Genomic DNA, 22,964 nt, shown 5'->3' with positions numbered 1-22,964 from the left:
GCCAACAAGTTCCAGGGCAAGACATACCAAGCAAATTCTCCAGCAACACAGGAACACAGCCCTGAGCTCCAAGATACAGGCTGCCCAAAGTCACCCCAAAACTACAGACATCTCATAACTCATTACTGGACACTTCATTCCACTCCAGAGAGAAGAAATCCAGCTCCACCCACCAGAACACGGAAACAAGCTTCCCTAACCAAGAAACCTTGACAAACCACCTGTACAAACCCACCCACAGCGAGGAAACTCCACAATAAAGAGAACTCAACAAACTGCAAGACTACAGAAAGGACACCCCAAACTCAGCAATTTAAACAAGATGAAGAGACAGAGGAATACACAGCAGGTAAAGGAACAGGATAAATGCCCATCAAACCAAACAAAAGAGGAAGAGATAGGGAATCTACCTGATAAAGAATTCCGGATAATGAAGCTGGTTCTTTGAAAGGATAAACAAAATTGACAAACCATTAGCCAGATTCATCAAGAAACAAAGGGAGAAAAATCAAATCAATAAAATTAGAAATGAAAATGAAGAGATCACAACAGACAACACAGAAATACAAAGGATCATAAGAGACTACTATCAGCAATTATATGCCAATAAAATGGACAACATGGAAGAAATGGACAAATTCTTAGAAAACTACAACTTTCCAAAACTGAACCAGGAAGAAATAGAAAATCTTAACAGACCCGTCACAAGCACAGAAATTGAAACTGTAATCAGAAATCTTCCAGCAAACAAAAGCCCAGGTCCAGACGGCTTCACAGCTGAATTCTACCAAAAATTTAGAAAAGCTAACACCTATCCTACTCAAACTCTTTCAGAAAATTGCAGAGGAAGGTAAACTTCCAAACTCATTCTATGAGGCCACCATCACCCTAATACCAAAACCTGACAAAGATGCCACAAAAAAAGAAAACGGCAGGCCAATATCACTGATGAACATAGATGCAAAAATCCTTAACAAAATTCTACCAATCATAATCCAACAACACATTAAAAAGATCATACACCATGACCAAGTGGGCTTTATCCCAGGGATGCAAGGATTCTTCAATATCCACAAATAAATCAATGTAATACTCCACATTAACAAATTGAAAAATAAAAACCATATGATTATCTCAATAGATGCAGAGAATGCCTTTGACAAAATTCAACATCCATTTATGATAAAAACTCTCCAGAAAGCAGGAATAGAAGGAACATATCTCAACATAATAAAAGCTATATATGACAAACCCACAGCAAACATTATCCTCAATGGTGAAAAATTGAAAGCATTTCCCCTAAAGTCAGGAACAAGACAAGGGTACCCACTTTCACCATTACTATTCAACATAGTTTTGGAAGTTTTGGCCACAGCAATCAGAGCAGAAAAAGAAATAAAAGGAATCCTAATTGGAAAAGAAGAAGTAAAACTCTCACTGTTTACATATGACATGATCCTCTACATAGAAAACCCTAAAGATTCCACCAGAAAATTACTAGAACTAATCAATGAATATAGTAAAGTTGCAGGATATAAAATCAACACGCAGAAATCCCTTGCATTCCTATACACTAATAATGCAAAAATAGAAAGAGAAATTAAGGAAACAATTCCTTTCACCATTGCAACGAAAAGAATAAAATACTTAGGAATATATCTACCTAAAGAAACTAAAGACCTATATATAGAAAACTATAAAACACTGGTGAAAGAAATAAAGAAGGACACTAATAGATGGAGAAATATACCATGTTCATGGATCGGAAGAATCAATATAGTGAAAATGAGTATACTACCCAAAGCAATTTATAGATTCAAAGCAATCCCTATCAAGCTACCAACGGTATTCTCCACAGAGCTAGAACAAATAATGTCACAATTTGTATGGAAACACAAAAAACTTCGAATAGCCAAAGCTATCTTGAGAAAGAAGAATGGAACTGGAGGAATCAACCTGCCTGACTTCAGGCTCTACTACAAAGCCACAGTCATCAAGACAGTATGGTACTGGCACAAAGACAGAAATATAGATCAATGGAACAAAATAGAGAGCCCAGAGATAAATCCACACACCTATGGACACCTTATCTTTGACAAAGGAGGCAAGAATATACAATGGATTAAAGACAATCTCTTTAACAAGTGGTGGTGGGAAAACTGGCCAACCACTTGTAAAAGAATGAAACTAGAGCACTTTCTAACACCATACACAAAAATAAACTCAAATGGATTAAATATCTAAATGTAAGACCAGAAACTATAAAACTCCTAGAGGAGAACATAGGCAAAACACTCTCCGACATACATCACAGCAGGATCCTCTATGACCCACCTCCATGAATATTGGAAATAAAAGCAAAAATAAGCAAATGGGACCTAATTAAAATTAAAATCTTCTGCACAACAAAGGAAACCATAAGCAAGGTGAAAAGACAGCCATCAGAATGGGAGAAAATAATAGGAAATGAAGCAACTGACAAGCAACTAATCTCAAAAATATACAAGCAACTCCTACAGCTCAACTCCAGAAAAATAAATGACCCAATCAAAAAATGGGCCAAAGAACTAAATAGACATTTCTCCAGAGAAGACATACAGATGGCTAACAAACACAGGAAAAGATGCTCAACATCACTCATTATCAGAGAAATGCAAATCAAAACCACTATGAGGTACCATTTAATGTCAGTCAGAATGGCTGCAATCCAAAAGTCTACAAGCAATAAATGCTGGAGAGGGTGTGGAGAAAAGGGAACCCTCTTACACAGTTGGTGGGAATGCAAACTAGTCCAGCCACTATGGAGAACAGTGTGGAGATTCCTTAAAAAACTGGAAATAGAACTGCCTCATGATCCAGCAATCCCACTGCTGGGCATACACACTGAGGAAACCAGAAGGGAAAGAGACACGTGTACCCCAGTGTTCATCGCAGCACTGTACATAATAGCCAGGACATGGAAGCAACCTAGATGTCCATCAGCAGATGAATGGATAAGAAAGCAGTGGTACATATACACAATGGAGTATTACTCAGCCATTAAAAATAATACATTTGAATCAGTTCTAATGAGGTGGATGAAACTGGAGCTTATTATACAGAGTGAAGTAAGCCAGAAAGAAAAACACCAATACAGTATACTAATGCATATATATGGAATTTAGAAAGATGGTAACAATAACCCTGTATATGAGACAGCAAAAGAGACACTGATGTATAGAAGAGTCTTTTGGATTCTGTGGGAGAGGGAGAGGGTGGGATGATTGGGAGAATGGCATTGAAATACGTATAATATCATGTATGAAATGAGTCAAAAGTCCAGGTTCGATGCACGATACTGGATGCTTGGGGCTGGTGCACTTGGACAACCCAGAGGGATGGTATGGGGAGGGAGGAGGGAGGAGGGTTCAGGATGGGGAACACATGTATACCTGTTGTGGATTCATGTTGATATATGGCAAAACCAATATAATATTGTAAAGTTAAAGAAAATAAAATTAAAAATAAATAAATAAATAAAAAACATGGGGGAAAAAAACCTCTAAAGAACAAATTAAAATATGAAAAAGTATTATATGCATGATTACAAGTTATTTCAAAAATATAAATGCTGTATAGGAAAAAAATCTATTAACAGAAATTTGAAGAAACACAAATAAATGGTCAGTAGGCATAAAAAATCTTCCATCTCTACAAATCAAATGGCAACCCACTCAAGTATTCTTGTCTGTGAAATCCCATGGACAGAGGAGCCTGACAGGCTACAGTCCATGGGGTTGCAAACAGTCAAACTGGAGTAGATGACTGAGCACACATACATCAAATCAATTCAAATTAAAACTCTTTGAATTATTTTTAACTTTAGGCCCAGAAAAAAAATGTAATTCAGGTACTCAAAGTTGACAATGAAATAAGCTCACAAACAGCTGTTAAGGGGGCAAATTGATATGAACCTAATGGAAAACAATTCAGCCTTTCATTACTTATTCTACTTCTGGGAATTTGGAAAAAGAAAAGATGCACCAAAATATATGGTCATAGATATGCATAACATCCTAATTAGCAATAGACTCTATTAAACAAAAGTGAAAGACTGCATAATTTCAATTAAATACCACATTTTGACAGAAACAGATTCACAGACTTAGAGAATGAACTTGTGGTTGCCAGGGAGAGTGATGGGGGAAAGGGATAGTTAGGGAATTTAGTGGGAACATGCATACACTGCTGTATTTAGGATGGATAAGCAACAAGGACCCACTGTATCACAAAGGGAACTCTGCTCAATGTTATGTGCCAGCCTCGATGGGAGCGGGGTTGGGGGAGAATGGATATGTGTTTGTGTACGGCTGAGTTCCTTTGTTGTCCCCCTGAAACTATCACATTGTCAGTTGGATATACTCCTATACAAAATAAAAAGTTTACCTAAAAAATAAATGCCACATTTTGAACATTATTTAATGCTATAAATAAATGTTAACCATAGAAAATTAAGAAGGAATCAGGATCCAAAGATATTTAACTTTATAGAAAAGTGTGCATAACACAACATTGTTAGCAACTATGCCACAATAAAAATTAATTCTAAAAAAAATGAGCTATAATTTTGATTAAAAAAAAAAAAACAAAAACTGTGCATGTGCAGATATGCACAAAAATTTCATGGGGAAAGACTAAGAAACAACCAAAATATCAGCAAGTATACCTGGCTAAAAAACAACAAATCCTTGTTCCTTTCTTCTTCTATGTGTTCAGTCGTGTCTGACTTTTTGCAGAGTAGCCCACCAGACTCCTCTGTCTATGGGATCTCCAGGCAACAGTATTGGAGTGGGTTGCCATTTCCTACACCAGGGAATCTTCCTGACCCAGGGATCAAACCCATGTCTCTGTGTCTCCACATTGGCAGGTGGGTTCCTTACGTCTGGGCCACCTGGGAAGCCCTTCTTCTTGCATAAATTTTTTTTATAGAAATAGAAAAATATATATTCTTTTCTAAAATTCGCAATTACCAATAGCCATAATGTATGCCTTCTCTTAGACTCTAAGTCCTACCTCTCCTGTGAAAACACTAAAACCCCTGTGAGGTCATTTGTATAAAGACAATAAGCTATTTATTGGCATTATTTACAAGTTGAGAAAGCAGATGAAATGTAAGAAAAGCAAACACCCAACGAGAAAATGAAAACTGTTTCTCTACATGGTGGGTCTTGTCTCTGGGCAGCAGTTCCTGCCTGGCCTCATTTCAATTTCCCAGGACAGCAAGTGGGGGACATGAGTAAATCATGAGGATACCTCAGACTTTACAAACAGGATGGCAATTGTGGTCACCAACTAACTTCATAAAGTCTGGACCCCTTTTTAAAAGTTAACACTGAAGGAACAATGCCAATGGGAGGAGTGGCTTAAAGCAGAAAACAGCCTATACCTTCCATCAGAATCTCCTAGAGCTTGTTTAACCCCATCCCCAGGATTTCTAATTTTACAGAATTGGTCTAGAAGGAGCATGGAGCAGGGGTGGGGTGGGGGTGGGGTGGTGATTTCCATTTCTAACAAGCTCCCAGGTGAGGAGGATGCTGCAGGTCTGAAAGCCATATTTTAGAACAGCCACCCTAAAGCTTGATTATAGAGATGTTTCATGTGCATCATCTCCAACAAGATCTTTAAGAACTTCCCTTGAGAAACTCCACTTAGAAGACCAAAGGTGTCTTTGAAATCACCTTCTCCCTCCATTTAAGAACAAGAATCTCAACAGAAGCAGCTCAGTACTACAGTTACATCCATAACAACACAGGCTCGGAAGCCAGACTGCCTGGTTTGGGATCCAACTCTTACTAGTAGCTGTGTGATGGTAGGCAACCTGGTCAACCTCTTTGAATCTGGGGCAGAATGGATACATGTTTATATACAGCTGAATCACTTTCCTGTCCACCTGAAACTATAACAACATTGTAAATTGGCTGTGAAAGTGAAAGTCATTCAGTCATGTCTGACTCTTTGCAACTCCATAGATTATACAGTCCGTGGAATTCTCCAGGTCAGAATACTGGTGTGGGTACCCTTTCCCTTCTCCAAGGGAATCTTCTCAACCCAGGGATTGAACCCCGGTTTCCTGCATTGAAGGCAGATTCTTTACCAGCTGAGCCAGAAGTTTATAAAAAAAAGTTAAAAAAAATTTACTCAATCTCTCTGCTTAGGTGACTTCACATGTTAAATAAGAGGTAATAGCTCCTTCCACTCTAGAAGAAAAATTGGAAATGGGTGCCTACCCAAATCAATAAGAAGTCCTCACATTCCCATTTCCGTGCACATACAATTTGAAAATCCACAACAGAAACATGCCGTGCCCTGTAGAGCTCCTTGCCCTGTCTGAAGTTAAGGAGAGGTGTCCCTTAACTTTGTTATTATTTATTGTGGTTGTTGTTTAGTCACTAAGTCATGTCCGACTCTTTTGCAACCCCATGGACTGTAGCCCACCAGGGTCCTCTATTCATGGGATTTCCCAGACAAGAATACTGGTGTGGGTTGCCATTCCTTACTCCAGGGGATCTTCCCCACCTAGGGAACAAACCCACATCTCTTGGTCTTCTGCTATGGCAGGTGAATTCTTTACCACTGAGCCAACAAGGAAGCCTACAGCCATATTTTCTCTTCTTGACCCTCTTTCCTTAAGGGCCACCAAATGGCCAAGAGATGTAGTTACACACACTGAATACACCACCATCAGAACAAGCACAGAAGCTTCTGTTTCCTGGGAATCCCCAAGGACCTCCCATATGAAGAAAAGGAAATAGAATTTGTGGGAAAGATGGATGGTTTCGGGTCCAGAAAAGAAAGATATAATAATCACTCAAGTGTGATTAAACCCACCTAATTAGTGGTCCCAACTACCAGATGGAAAACTTTAGTTAAGAGCTTCACCTCTCTGAACTGCTTTTCATCTGTGTGTTTCCTCACAGCTCAGGGGCCCCTCAGTGGTTTCAAAACCACAGGACTCCTGGGAAGGACCACCTGCATCAAGACCATGCACTGTTTCTGGAAAGGCTAGAGATGCAGATAAGACCCCACAGGCTTCAGGGACCCCATCCCCAGGGTGACTCTCTAAAGTGGAAGCAGAGATTCACAGTAAGGGGCTGGTATCCCAGATAAAAGCAAAATGGGTTCAAGAATCATGTCCCCGTTCATTTTTTAAAAAGTGTTTTTTTACACACATGAAATTTGTCAGTAGATACTGGAATATAGTGAGAGATGCACACAGACAGGGAGGCAGGGAAACATGGTCATAGACACAGTGACAAGGGAGCCTGGTGCAGTTGGAACTCAGCTGTCACCTCAAGAATAAGGAGAAAGCTGGGGACATTATTGGAAGATGGCAACAGGAGCAGAGCACTAATTAGTTTAAGGAAGCAGTTCAGGGCTGTTTGCTTAGTGGGGAAAGGGTGCGAATTAGTTCAGAACTATGAATCTGGAGCTGTCCTGGGGAAGCCGGCTAAGGATGGTGTGCGGGTCCGGTCCTTCTCCCACTGGCGGTGACCCCTCTGGACAGCCTGGGTTCTCAGGCTCCCTGCCTCCTGCTCCCGCTGCCCCTCCTGCTCCCGGGACTAAGGAGGCTGAAGGGGCAGGGAGACCCTGCACCCCACCATCAGGACCCTCTTCTCCTTCCTGCTACCCCTTCCTGCCGCCTCACCCAGAGGGCACAGACAGGGACCCCCGCGGCCGACGTGGGGAGACCCCAACTGCTACAAGCTGCTGCTGCTGCTGCTGCTAAGTCGCTTCAGTCTTGTCTGACTCTATGCGACCCCATAGACGGCAGCCCACCAGGCTCCTCTGTCCATGGGATTCTCCAGGCAAGAACACTGGAGTGGGTTGCCATTTCCTCCTCCAATGCATGAAAGTGAAAAGTCAAAGCCCGCTACAAGCAGCCATCGGAAAGCGCTCCTTCGCCCTAACCCTCGACCCGCAGCCCCTGAAAGGCGCAGCAGCGTCAGGCACTGGCCCTGAGGCTGCGGGCTGTCTCAGCCCAGGCGGGGCTCACCAGAACAGCCGCGAGCAGATGCTCGCGTCCTGCATCGGATTGGGCTTCTCCTCCGGGGACACCGGCCGCATCTTGCCGGCCTGTGAGGTGGGGGCAGCCGCGGGCCTCACGCAGGTGTGAGGCGAGGCTGCAGGCGCCGCTGATGGTGGCGGTGGGGGAACTGCACGGCGGGGGACGTAGGACCCCAGGCGCCCTCGTTCCCACCCTGGCTACAAACGCTATCGGAGGGCACGGTCTGAGCCCGGACCCCAACACAGAAGGTGGAGAGGGAGGGGCAGGCTGGAGCGGAAACGCCCCTCAGCTGTGGTGAAGACCCAGAGAAAGCTGGCAGAAGCAGATAGCAGCCCGCCCTCTGGGCACGCTGCCCTCATCAGGACCAAACAAGGGTGCTGTGGGAAGGTCTCCAACTGGAATGGAGAAGTACTCTGGTGGGCCTTTCTGGGACAGATCCCACCCCACCGAGAGATACCCTGAGCTAGTGGCCTGTACTGGTCGGTGGAGGTGAGCACAGATGACAGGCGCAAAGCTGCCAGGCTACTGAGATGACAGTCCCAGGCTCCCCAGTGTCTGTCCTACTGCTAGGCTGGCCCTGAGGAATCCTGTTTTGATAAGAGGAGGGAAAAGGAAAGACCACAGCACATGCTTCTCGTGGCATGAAGCACACTCAGTAGTGAACTGAGCACAGAGAAAAGTACATAAGCAAGAAATCGAGGTTTACTTTGTTTATCCCTCAAATAAATAAATTTGAATCAGCCAATAAGCAGATATCAGTGCAAGAGAGAAATAAAGAACTTCAAACTTTTTTCCCATATATAAAGCCCATATAAATATATATGAAGAAAATAACTGTATTCAAAAGTATTATTTCTTGAAGGAATAAACAAAGTGTGGTATAAACATACAGTGGAGTATCATTCACCCTTAAAAAGGAAGGGAATTCTGACACGTGCTGGATGAATCTTGAAGACTGTTATGTTGTGACTTATAATTAGAATACTTATTTAGTCTTCATGCTATTGCTGGCACGGAACTCCTAAAACCCTTAGGTGCTCTAAGACTGAAAAAGTATCTTGATAATTATAACAAGCCCCTTTCAACTACACCTGAGTTTTACTGAATGCATCTGTGTGTCAGAAAAACCAAACAGCTGATTAAAGGGTTGGCAGTTTCAGCCCACCCCCCATGTCCAGGGAGGAGAAGGACTGGAAACAGTTCAAATAGAGTCTGTGAGCAAGGATGAGAGAATGCCATAGAGAGAGATGAAGCGTGTGTCATCCAGCTGGGGAGCAGATGAGAACCAGTTACATACTTCCTTTAAAATCCCACAGCAGAGTTGATTTTAAAAACAGAATACATTTTAAAAAACATTTGCCCAGAAAAGTGGAAACCAGGCTTTGCTAAAGTTTAAGAAACAACACCAGGAAGATAAATAAAAACTCTTCCTAAAACTAGATCATCTGCTTTATAATCAGGTTAGATTTATAGTCCCTATTCTTCATCCTCCACGTTACAAATGGTGCAGGAGAAGGAAATATCTCATCCTGGGAGATGTGGGAGTACCAGGGACCAGCTTCCAAGTGAGGGTCTTTGGCTTCCTGAGGGAGAGAGTTGAAGAGGGAGCTGAAGTAAAGTGAAAATGGACTTATTCAGGGAGACACACACTCCATAGTCAAAATATGGACCCTCTCAGAAGATGAAAGGACCCAGGTTGTTAGTTGTCATGGACTGGGCAATTTTATATGATAATAAGCAGGACAAATATCCTTGCTATTCCAGGGAAGGAACAGGGATTTTCAAGAACTGAACCACTGCACACTTTTGAAATGGAGCAGGACCCTATGGTCCTTGCCCCCAGTGTCCTCTGCCTGCCTTTTGTCTGTTGAAAATCTTTAGCCAAAAAATAAGTTTAATCCCAGAAGTGAGAACATGCAGAAGCAAAAGAAAACAGTTAAAGGAGCCCAAATAATAATAATGTAGTCATTAAGCATAGTCAAGAACCTCTTAATTCCTTCCCAAGGGCTATAGATACTATTCTGAGCCATATCCTGTGAGCTGTCTTATAGGTACTGAAAACCCCTCCAAGTAAAAGAACTGAATGATGACCGGACTGTAGCCATGATATAAGCTACCACAGTTCTGAGAATAGACCTTGAGAAATGGGGACAAACCAACCCTGGAACTGAAGAGTAACTATACTTAAAACAATCAAGATGAAGCTGATCAGACCACCAGTGACCAATCTCAAGATGACTGTCAGCACTGACTGCTATTTTTACACATAACCCTCTCTCTCTCTGTCTATAAAATCTCTTGTCCATTCGTTCTCAGGGGAGAGGGCAGTAAGCCTTTGGACAGGTGCCCACCCTCCCCCTCACCACAAACTGGCATCCAAAATAAATGTTCCTTTCTACCAAACTGGCCTCTTTATTGGCTTTTGAGGGCGGAGAAGCCAGACCCGCCTCACTTTCTATAGTCAGCCTTGAAACTATCACGGCACCTGTCACAGTGAGAGGTGAGTGAATTTTAGTGTTATAATGAAGGTGTAATGAGTTAGAGGTCAAAGGCCAGACCATACTCAATACCATCTTGATTTTAGCTAGTTCAAGCCAGTTTTTGTGGGATCCTGTTTTTCTCAATATCTGTGCCCCTCTTCCTTCCTGTCTCACAAGCATAGGAACACTATTTCCATAGTGATGAGGCCATCTTAGCCTGTCATCTGGGAGTCCAGACCTGGTTCTCTGTGTACCCTGATACCTAGGTCCTTCTCTTGCCCATTTAAGCAATACCAGGTTATCTTCCTCAAATGAAGGGCACCATGCACTCCCACTTATTTCAGGAGCAACATCAAGCCCCAGCCAAGAGGGAGTTATCTTATAGTTTAAAAAACAAACAAACAAACAAACAACTGATTATATCAATACCTTCCCTTTTGGATCTTCAGGCATAGAAGAGAAATTTGTCTCTTTCTCTTCATCAAGATTATCTCCACAGGTAACAAAGGAAACAGTCATTTAAGTTAAGTTGGGACCCTTAATATTCAGGGAGGCTGGACTGTGACGCAACAGTCACTGATAAAGCCCACCAACCATTACCTGGGAGTAAAGTTAGAATCTGGATAATGAAATGAAGTTTACCTTTTATCTCTCCCTTTGTGCTGAGTCTTGTTTCACTTGCTCACAGGGCGCCTCATGCAGAAGCCTCACACCTGGTCCTTCAGATGAGACTCCCTGGTGTGAAATGGCTGTGCCGACACCTCAGCTCTGAGGGCCTTGTACAGAGTCTCTGCACCTGGCACTGTGATTCAAGATGGCGGCCAGGGGGCCATGTGCAGAGATGCTGACCCAGCACTATGATCTGGAGCCACGGGCTGAGTTTGTCCTGTGAGAACCCACCCATCCCCCAGCTGACAGGAATCACACACAGCAGTCCCAGGGGTGCTCTTAGAAGAAAGCCTGTCCTCTACAGCGCATTCATGGACACAAGCCGTACTTGACAGAGGGGCTTCCCAGGTGGCTCAGCGGTAGAGAACCTGCCTGCCAGTGCAGGAGACTCGCATTGATCCCTGGGTCAGGCAGATCCCCTGGAGCTGAAATTGGCAACCCGCTCCACTATTCTTGTCTGGGAAATCCCATTGACAGAGGAGTCTTGTGGGCTGCAGTCCATGGGGTTGCAAAGAGTCAGAAGTGACTGAGCACACACACACACACCTGGCAGAATGAACCCTTTGGGCTTTGGGCTCTGACTGGGGAGGGTTGGTAACAAAATAGGAAGAAGTCAAACCATCTTTGGTTTTCCTGGTGGCTCAGATGGTAAAGAATCTGCCTGCAATGGAGGAGACCCAGGTTCAATCCCTGGGTCGAGAAGATTCCCTGGAGAAGGGAATGGCCTCCCACTCCAGCATTCTTCCCTGGAGAAGTCCATGGAATTCTGGTGGGCTATAAAATTCGTGAAGTCACAAACAGTCAGACACAACTGAGCAACTTACACTTGTTCACACTTTCTAGCAATGAAAGCAGCTGCCATTTGGGAAGACATGAGATCTTTTGCCTCCAACAATGGTTCTCACTTGGCTGCAGGGTGGAATCATCTGTGGGGTTTTAAAAAGTGTTGACGCCTGCTTCCCCTCCCTCGAGATTCTGATTTAACTGAGATGAGGTCTTCAGCACTGGGATTTCAAAGAGTCTTCCCTGTAGCCAAGTTTACAACCCCCTGGCCTTTAGGAGTGTGCGTTTCTGTGTATAAGGTGTAGATGAGGTGGGTGAGGTGGGGGCCTGTGACCCCTTTTCCCCCCGTGTGAGGCCTTCCTGCCCCCTCTATCCACGGCCTTTGCAAGCCGCTCACCTGGACACATGGATTCTGCTGCCCCCTGCTGGTAACTTTCAGTGTGGCACAGTTTTCCCTGGAGGGTTTCACGCAAGCCCCGTCTTCAGTTCAGTTGCGCAGTCGGGGCCGACTCGTTGCGACCCCATGAATCGCAGCACGCCAGGCCTCCCTGTCCATCACCAACTCCCGGAGTTCACTCAGACTCACGTCCATCCAGTCAGTGATGCCATCCAGCCATCTCATCCTCTGTCGTCCCGTTCTCCTCCTGCCCCCAATCCCTCCCAGCATCAGAGTCTTTTCCAATGAGTCAACTCTTTGCATGAGGTGGCCAAAGTACTGGAGTTTCAGCTTTAGCATCAGTCCTTCCAAAGAAATCCCAGGGCTGATCTCCTTCAGAATGAACTGGTTGGATCTCCTTGCAGTCCAAGGGACTCTCAAGAGTCTTCTCCAATACCACAGTTCAAAAGCATCAATTCTTTGGCACTCAGCTTTCTTCACAGTCCGACTCATGACCAATGGAAAAACCATAGCCTTGACTAGACGGACCTTTGTTGGCAAAGTAATGTCTCTGCTTTTCAATAAGCCCCGCCTTAGGTCAGCACAAACTTATGAGCACCTCATCTACACACTGGACACAGAAACACACACTCCTGCTCCTGAACAATCACTCGGTTTACCCTGTTTCCTCATTCAGTTTTTTATATCCTCAGTATGTGCTTAGTTCAGCACAACCTATGAGCTTGCTAGGAAGGAAACCCTGGGGACTGTAACAGGATGAGCAGCTCCGCAGTACCTTCAGGAGCTGCTCCTGTGCAGGGAAGCTCAGGGAGCTCCAGGCCACTGGCCAAGCACAGGTCTGGCACATGCCTGTGACTGGAGCATTCCTGTACCTGGGGTCTGGGGTGTGTGTGTGTTCAGTCGTGACGACTCTCTGGGACCCCGTGGACAGAGGATGGGATTTCCCAGGCAGGAATACTTAGAGTGGGTTGCCATTTCATCCTCCAGGGGCTGTTCCCCTACCTGGGTCTCTTAGATCTCCTGCATTGGCAGGCAGATGCTTTACCACTAGCGCCCCCTGGGGGTTTGAGGAAATTGGTCTTATTGTCCAGAGACAGGTGCTTCCCAGGCTCAGTGGTAAAGAATCCACCTGCCAATGCAGGAGACGCAGGAGACGTGAGTTGGAGCCCTGGGTCCGGAAGACTCCCTGGAAGATGAAATGGCAACCCACTCCAGTATTCTTGCCTGGAAAATCCCATAGACAGATGAGCCTGGCGGGCTACAGTCACAAGGTCGCAAAGAGTCACGCATGACTCAGCACAGCCAGTGACAAGTGCCTATGATATCGAGCATCCGAAAGTGCAGAGATGTAAGCTAAAGAGCGTCCCAATAAACAGCAGCCGCCCCTTATTCTGCTTCATGTGGCAAGATGTGTTTTTACTTTATCACGTTTAATTTTAATACAAGCTCAGAAGTATTAGGATCCCCATCTTACAGACAAGGAAACAAACCCACAGAGCTTAAGGACCTTGATCAACGGCATTCGACTCCTAACTGACAGATGCAGCCTCTGTTCCAGCTCCACCCGTGTCCCGGCAGGACCAGGAGGTCTTCCTGCCCAAAGACCTGCTCAGCAGCTTCAGCCTGACCCCCCAGGTGGGTCCATGTGGCCCCTCCAGGCGCCCGCAGCCCCTTTGCTCCTATTGCCCCTGACTCAGGTCCTTCTTCTGCAGAGCAGCCCCCGAGAGCCCCACGGTCGTCAGGAGGACACCCTTGCCCCATTCTGGCAGCTTCTCCCTGCAGCCAGCTCCCAGGGGTGGGGTCAGGCTAGGTTGTTAGTAAATCAGGAGAGAAGCATGAAGATGTGAGCTCACGGTCGGCACCTTCCTCTGACCTGGGACCTCCCTCTTCTCCCTGATGCTTCTTGCTCCTCTCCACACTCCCCCCCCCACCCCCATTACAAGTTTTCCTATAGTTCTGCTGTGGATCAGAGTCATCAGGGGAGGGTTATAGGTTCCTAGGCTCCAGCCCCAAAGATCTGATCGAAGGGGTCACACAAGTGGGGCCTGGAAATTTGAATTTTTAACCAACATCCATTGGATGTGACACAGGGGCATCTCTGAACACTTTGAGAAGCATTTAACAGACCTGCCACTCACATCTGTGGGCCCTGGGTCAAGAGTATAAATGAAGCCCATCCCATATATTTAAATATTTAAAAGTTAAAAGTCAAGCTAACACATTGTCAAGTGCACCTTCATAACCACCTAGCAGGCTGGGATTCCTGGACCCCGGAGTTTGGAGCCAGAAGGCAGGACGGCAGAGGGAAGAGCCGCCCCAGCCCCCAGCCCTCCCACTGCTCTTCCCACCTCTGGCTCTGACCCTCTCTGTGCCCTGAGGAATCCACTGCTCAAGCAAGAACACCCCCAGCCTTCAAGTCCAAGCTCAGGCCACCCTCTTCCCACCCTAAACAGCTGTATCTTGACCACCTGTCAAGCTGGGACATGGGCCCCAGGAGGAGGCCTGCACTGACGCTGGGAGCAGGGTTCTGGGCTCCAGGTGGTCAGAGCACAGCCTGGAGTGGGTGGGGCTCCAGGTGGCCACACCCCCTGGTCCTCCCTGGCAGCCTGCACCTGGGAAGGGTACAACCGCAGGAGGGCCGAGCAGGGCTTCTAAACCAGCGCTTTTCTAACTGTACTGTGAGCAGGACTCACCTGGGGTCCAGAGATTCTGAGTCAGTGGGTCTGGGGTAGAGACAAGATTCCTCCCAGGCCAGCCGATGCTGCTGGTCCACAGGCCACACTTAGAACAGCAAAGCTCTGGGGCAGAGTGGGCAGAGATTTCCTATAAAGAACCAGGAAACACATTTCCAGATTTTCACATCGGACAGTCTCTGCAACCCCTCAACTCTGCTGGTGGAGCACAAAGGCAGCCACAGACAAATATTAGTGAATGAGGATGGCTATGCTCCAATAAGACCTTATTTCTGAATGCTGAAATTTGAATTTCATATAATTTTCCTATGAGAGACAAATATTCTTCTTTCAACCATTTAAAAATATTAATATAAAAACTGTTCTTAGCTTACAGGCCATAAGGAACAGATAGTGGGACAGACTTAGCCCCAAATCTCTAAAACACAAGGATGTTTTAAAATAACCACAACATCAATGTCCAACCTAAAAACAATTAGCAATAATTTTTAACATCATCAAATACCCTTTTCGTCTTAATATATAATCACTGTTTAATTTGTCCTTTTATCCTTTCCCTGTCCCACAGTAGCTCAGTATCCTAAATTCTATAAATGTTGTCATACTACTTCACCAGTAGATGGCACTGATAATTGTGACATTAGCTAACAGTTTACACAAAGGAAGGCATCATTTGTATGCAATTTGCAATTATAAATAAATATATGAACACAAAAATTGAAAATAGCCTGTTGACTCTGTGTATCATGCATAAAAGCTCAATACATTCCAATTTCAAGGAAAATTTTTTATGTCAAACAAATTTTATTTTATTTTTTTAAAGAGGTAACATGGGAAGCTCCTGTCATCTTTACTAGATCAACAATTTTTAGTGTTAAATAATGGAGGTCCTTATGTTTTTATACTTTTCTGTTTAAGAAAAAAAGCAAAGTGAATCTATTTGCACAAATGATCTATGTTAAAATTCATTATAAATGTACTATCTGAATAAAAACTTATTTTCCAAACTTGCTCCAGTCTGTTGTGAAGAACAAGGACTTAGGATGTGAGATTTGGAGGGAATCTTTAAGCCCATGTAGTTGACCCTTCATCAGCTAACAGCAGACTTATATCACATTATGAAATCTCATAGCAAGGTAATGGTTTTCTGTGCAATTTGCCATCTTTCTGCCAGTGATCTCCCCTTCTTTGCTCCAGCCCAGTCCTGCTATAAACATAAACTATTAAAAATAAATAATTACTCAATACAATTAGTTTCTGACTTTGGCATATTTTGTATATCTAGAAAAAGAAGTTTAAAAAATCATCAACCTGAGAGTACAAGTGAGATCATAATTGCAGTCATACTCCAAATCTCAATATTCTGTCCTCGCACCCGCTTAAATACAACCAGTTCACACAGCCGCAGAGGACCCAGTCCACAGGGAGTGGGAGAGGGGTGTCTCAGAGCTGTTTCTTTCCATTGGTATCTGAGGATGTCATGTGATTTACCCAAGATTACACAGGCCATTTGTGTGAGATGAGGGTCTTTTGACTCCAGGCTGACAGGATTCTAATTGGACCTGAGGGTTTGTACTTCATATGCAGTGCTGATATGTTCAACACACTGCTTTTTTAAAACAAGTTAAAGTTCTTGTTGTTATAAAGTCTTTAAATTATACTTTTTTAAACAAGTTAAAGTTCTTGTTGCTATAAAGTCTTTAAATTATACCTTTTTCTCCTGCTTGGTACTAGACTATAATATTTTTTTCTAATTCCTGTCCCTATATCAAAAGAAAGCCCCGTCAGAAAATTTAACAATCCCAGTTTAAGGCAGTTTAGGGCCTTGTACATTGTTTCTCAAAGCCTGACAAACTCTTCCAAACTACTTGGAGAAGATGGGATGTCCCACCCAGACAAACTGAATCAGAACTCCTGGGGAAGTTGAAGCAGGAATCTGAATGGTAACAAGCATCTTTCTTCCCCACAATTAACAGTGCCATCTACTGGTGAAATGTAGTATGACAACATTTACAGAGTGCAGGACTCAGCTACTGTGGGACAAGTAAAAGATAAAAGGACAGATTAGACAGTGATTATATATTAAGACGATGGTGAATCTATCTTCTATGAAATAACTATAAATTCAAATTATTATATATAATATGTATATTCAAATTACTATCTATATAAACAGATATTTGATTATGTTAAAAATTATTGCTAATTGTTTTTAGGTGGGCATTTGATATTGTGGTTATTTTAAAACATCCTTGTGTTTTAGAGATTTTCACAGAAAACCATTACATTGCTGTGAGATTTCATAATGTGATTTCAGTCTGCTGTTAGCTGAGGAGGCTCAACTAGATGGGCTTAAAGATTCCATCCAAATCTCATATCCTGAGTCCTTGTTCTTCACAACAGGCTGGAGCAAGTTTGGAAAAAAAAAGAAAGAAAGCTTTTATTCATATAGTACATTTAAAATGAGTTTTAACCTGCTAAATTGTGAATTTTATTTCATCTAGAGTTGAAATAAAATTCAGTGAAATAATGAATGTGAATCTGCTTGGTAGTTTCCCAGACTGATCCATGATCTTAACAGTCAGTTCTTTAACAACAGCAGCAAAAATATATTCAAGGATATATATTCTTAAATGTAGTTTTTAAATATATGTAAGAACATATTAAATATGTTTATAAGAGGTTATTACTGAAACAAGACAATGTCCCCTTTACAATGGTACAGCACACCAGGAAATCAGGAAATAAGGGCACCTCATGTGTCCATGTATGATGCCCATGGACAGGTAAGCAGCATGTTGTCTTCTCAACAGTCACCAGCCTGTTATGAGTCATAATTTCAGCAAATATTTGTAAGACTTTCAATGTTCCTTGTGTATGAAAACATTTATTTTATTTGTCTTGTGAATGGATCTTAAAGACCTGCAGTTTTAAACCAAAAGTCAATTTTGTGGCTCTGAAAACACAAAAAATTGAACAATTCAGAATGAAGATGAATGATTTTAGCCTTCAGATCCTGAAAAACTGGAAGGAGAGCTATCCAAGATGAAATAATGATTTTCAGAGCAGCCCATTGCAAAAATGCCCCAATATGGCGAAACATGCCATTTATGTTCTTCTCCCCATTGTCATTACACTCTCTGTGCTCCAACACAAACAGAATAAATGAAGAGACTTGATGTTGCAACTGATATGAAGTCTTACTCAGCCCCATTGCTCCAAATGTTAGTGCCTAAAGGAAGGGACATACAATAGAGTTCATTAAAAATGTATTCAGTATGTTGTGTTTTATAATACAAAGTGTAAACTGAAAGATGCTTTATTTTTATATAGTTTTTTATTATTTGTTCTCAACAAAATAGTTAAATATGTATAATTAATTAATTATCTATTATAGTTAGTTACTTCAATCACTCAGTCCTGTCCGACTTTTTATGACACCATGAATCACAGCATGTCAGGCCTCCCTGTCCATCACCAACTCTCAGAGTTCACTCAAACTCATGTGCATCGAGTCAGTGATGCCATCCAGCCATCTCATTCTCTGTCGTCCCCTTCTCCTCCTGCCCCCAATCCCTCCCAGCATCAGGGTCTTTTCCAGTGAGTCAACTCTTCACATGAGTTGGCCAAAGTATTGGAGTTTCAGCTTCAGCATCAGTCCTCCCAATGAACACCCAGGACTGATCTCCTTTAGGATGGACTAGTTGGATCTCCTTGCAGTCCAAGGGACTCTCAAGAGTCTTCTCCAACACCACAGTTCAAAAGCATCAATTCTTCGGCACTCAGCTTTCTTCACAGTCCAACTCTCACATCCATACATGACCACTGGAAAAACCATAGCCTTGACTAGACGGACATTTGTTGGCAAAGTAATGTCTCTGCTTTTGAATATGCTATCTAGGTTCGTCATAACTTTTCTTCCAAGGAGTAAGCGTCTTTTAATTTCATGGCTGCAATCACCATCTGCAGTGATTTTGGAGCCCCCCAAAATAAAGTCTGACACTGTTTCCACTGTTTCCCCATCTATTTACCATGCAGTGATGGGACCAGATGCCACGATCTTCGTTTTCTGAATGTTGAGCTTTAAGCCAACTTTTTCACTCTCCACTTTAACTTTCATCAAGAGGCTTTTGAGTTCCTCTTCACTTTCTGTCATAAGGGTGGTGTCATCTGCATATCTGAGGTTATTGATGTTTCTCCCGGCAATCTTAATTCCAGCTTGTGCTTCTTCCAGCCCAGCGTTTCTCATTATGTACTCTTCATAGAAGTTAAATAAACAGGGTGACAATATACAGCCTTGACATACTCCTTTTCCTATTTGGAACCAGTCTGTTGTTCCATGTCCAGTTCTCACTGTTGCTTCCTGACCTGCATACAGGTTTCTCAAGAGGCAGGTCAGGTGGTCCAGTATGCCCATCTCTTTCAGAATTTTCCACAGTTTATTGTGATCCACACAGTCAAAGGCATTGGCATAGTCAATAAAGCAGAAATAGATGTTTTTCTGGAACTCTCTTGTTTTTTCGATGAGCCAGCAGATGTTGGCAATTTGATCTCTGGTTCCTCTGCCTTTTCTAAAACCAGCTTGAACATCTGGAATTTCATGGTTCACGTACTGCTGAGATCTGGCTTGGAGAATTTTGAGCATTACTTTACTAGCATGTGAGATGAGTGCAGTAGTTTGGGCATTCTTTGGCATTACCTTTCTTTGGGACTGGAATGAAAATTGACCTTTTACAGTCCTGTGGCCACTGCTGAGTTTTCCAAATTTGCTGGCATATTGAGTGCAGCACTTTCACAGAATCATCTTTCAGGATTTGAAATAGCTCCATTGGAATTCCATCACCTCCACTGGCTTTGTTCATAGTGATGCTTCCTAAGGCCCGCTTGACTTCACATTCCAGGATGTCTGGCTCTAGGTGAGTGATCACACCATCGTGATTATCTGGGTCATGAAGCTCTTTTTTGTACAGTTCTTCTGTGTATTCTTGCCACCTCTTCTTAATATCTTCTGCTTCTGTTAGGTCCATACCATTTCTGTCCTTTATCAAGCCCGTCTTTGCATGAAATGTTCCCTTGGTATCTCTAATTTTCTTGAAGAAGTTTCTAGTCTTTCCCATTCTGTTCTTTTCCTCTATTTCTTTTCATTGATCGCTGAGGAAGGCTTTCTTATCTCTCCTTGCTATTCTTTGGAACTCTGCATTCAGATGCTTACATCTTTCCTTTTCTCCTTTGCTTTTCACTTCTCTTCTTTTCACAGCTATTTTTAAGACCTCCTCAGACAGCCATTTTGCTTTTTTGCATTTCTTTTCCATGGAGACGGTCTTGATCTCTGTCTCCTGTACAGTGTCACGAACCTCTGTCCATAGTTAATCAGGCACTCTGTCTATCAGATCTAGTGCCTTAATTCTATTTCTCACTTCCACTGTATGATCATAAGAGATTTGATTTAGGTCATACCTGAATGGTCTAGTGATTTTCCCCACTTTCTTCCATTTAAGTCTGAATTTGGCAATAAGAAGTTCATGATCTGAGCCACAGTCAGCTCCTGGTCTTGTTTTTGTTGACTGTATAGAGCTTCTCCATCTTTGGCTGCAAAGAATATAATCAGTCTGATTTCGGTATTGACCATCTGGTGATGTCCTTGTGTAGAGTCTTCTCTTGTGTTGTTGGAAGCGTGTGTTTGCTATGACCAATGCATTCTCTTGGCAAAACTCTGTTAGTCTTTGCCCTGCTTCATTCTGCACTCCAAGGCCAAATTTGCCTGTTACTCCAGGTGTTTCTTAACTTCCTCCTTTTGCATTCCAGTCCCCTATAGTGAAAAGGACATCTTTTTTGGGTGTTAGTTCTAAAAGGTCTTGTAGGTCTTCATAGAACCATTCAACTTCAGCTTCTTCAGCGTTCCTGATTGGGGCATAGGCTTGGATTACCTTGATATTGAATGGTTTGCCTTGGATACGAACAGAGATCATTCTGTCGTTTTTGAGACTGTATCCAAGTACTGCATTTCAGACTCTTTTGTTGACCATGATGGCTACTCCATTTCTTATAAGGGATTTGTGCCCACAGTGGTAGATATAATGGTCATCTGAGTTAAATTCACCCATTCCAGTCCATTTTAGTTCGCTGATTCCTAGAATGTAGATGTTCACTCTTGCCATCTCTTGTTTGACCACTTCCAATTTGCCTTGATTCATGGACCTGACATTCCAGGTTCCTATGCAATATTGCTCTTTACAGCATCGGACCTTGCTTTTATCACCAGTCACATCCACACCTGTGTATTGTTTTTGCTTTGGCTCCATCACTTCATTCTTCCTGGAGTTATTTATCCACTGATCTCCAATAACATATTGGGCACCTACTGACCCGGGGAGTTCTCCTTTCAGTATCCTACCATTTTGGATAATGGATAATCCAAAAAAAAAAAAAAATCCATTATATTGTATGGTAAATCATATAAACTATAATAAAAAAACAATTCAAAAAAATCTACATGGCAAACAAACAAATGCAAAGATGTTCAACATCACTAGCCATTAAGAAAATTCAAATTCAAACTAAATGAGATACCACTACACATCCATTAGAATGGCTATGATTAAAAAGACTGGCAAAACCAAGTATTGGTGAGGATGTCAGGAAGATGGAATTCTCATTTATTTCTTAACACAAGTGACCTTTATTCTCTTACAGTTCTGGAGGCCAGAAGCCTGAAATAAGGGGAGAGGCAGGCCCACACTCCCCCTGGAGGCTCTACCAGAGATCCTCCTCTTCCATCTTCCAGTGGCTGTTGGCTTTCCTTGACTTCCAACTGCATCTCTCTCTGCTCCACCATCACGTCACCTCTCCTCCACTTGTCTACCTCTAAAGTCTCTGAGCCTCTCTTACAAGGATACATGTTATAGTACTTAGGATCCACCCAGATAATCTAGGATTAATTCCTCATCTGGAGATCCTTACTTGCCCACATCGTTTACCATATTAGGTAATTTTCATAGGTTCCAGGGATTAGGATACATATGTGCCGGGAGCCAGCATGGGAGTCCTCACCCATGACAAGGTCATGCGGGAGAGCTCTGATGGGCAAGGGGCATCAGAGCTTGAGCCACCCCCCCGCCCCCACCCGCCCCGGACCTGCCTGAGCGTCTACCCCAAAACCAGAATCTGTCTGTTTTACTATTTCATGACCTTCACCAACTCCTCTGACATTTACGGGGGCTATCCCCGACCACCTTTCTCTGTAAGAAAATCAATTTAAAGCTCTAATCAATAATTCTCCTGGGCATAATAGGAGTGTTTCAATTCAAATACCTCTGATGACTTTCTAGCTTGCCTGACAGGTTTGTTCAGATTCACAGCCTCCCAACCACGAGAGGCACTGGAAGCTTAAGATATTCTAACAATGCAGAGCTTCTTAGAGAGTTAAAATTGTTAGAATATAACTAGTAGAGGATTTCTTTGTTGAGCTAATGCTTGCTGCCAAGTTTCCATATTCCTTACCTACTGTGTCCCTGGGAGTGTATTGATTAATATAGTTGGTGTACAGGAATGTAAGTAGTAGCTTTAATGTTTGTAACCTTGGACCCTTGAGTTAATTCTTTTCTTGTTATAGCCCACCACGCTTTTACTCTATAGGAATGCAACTTTATCTAATGCTTTCGGAGGGTGGGGCCTGACTTTAGAATAATCACCTTTAGAGAAAAATAAGTTTTCTGAAGAAAGGGTCATGAAATGTTAACAGGCCTTCTGGCCAGAAGATGATGTAAATCACCTAAAGCTTTTGCATATGATAAGTGTGCAAAAAGAAAGCCTGGCTTCGATAAGGATCAAGGACTGTTGACCTTGCATGACTCTACCCCCCCCCCCCATTATCCTCTATGCACAACTTAAGGTATAAA

General features: G+C 43.0%; 1 protein-coding gene across 1 annotated transcript in view; it reads right to left on the bottom strand.

Annotated features, from left to right (window-relative positions):
* Nucleotides 1-8,275, bottom strand: part of LOC129624640 (ATP-binding cassette sub-family C member 4-like) — a 158,857-nt gene extending 150,582 nt beyond the window's left edge. The window contains exon 1 of the mRNA XM_055542793.1: nt 8,033-8,275. The gene's annotated coding sequence lies outside the window, so the exon portion shown is untranslated. The remainder of the gene's footprint in view (nt 1-8,032) is intronic.
* Between the last annotated feature and the right edge of the window lie 14,689 nt (nt 8,276-22,964).

The sequence above is a fragment of the Bubalus kerabau genome, chromosome 12, assembly GCF_029407905.1.
Source record: "Bubalus kerabau isolate K-KA32 ecotype Philippines breed swamp buffalo chromosome 12, PCC_UOA_SB_1v2, whole genome shotgun sequence".
In the NCBI taxonomy this organism is placed as follows: Eukaryota; Metazoa; Chordata; class Mammalia; order Artiodactyla; family Bovidae; genus Bubalus; species Bubalus kerabau.
Note: the sequence above shows the minus strand (reverse complement) of the source record. Positions and strands in the feature narration are given on the sequence as shown.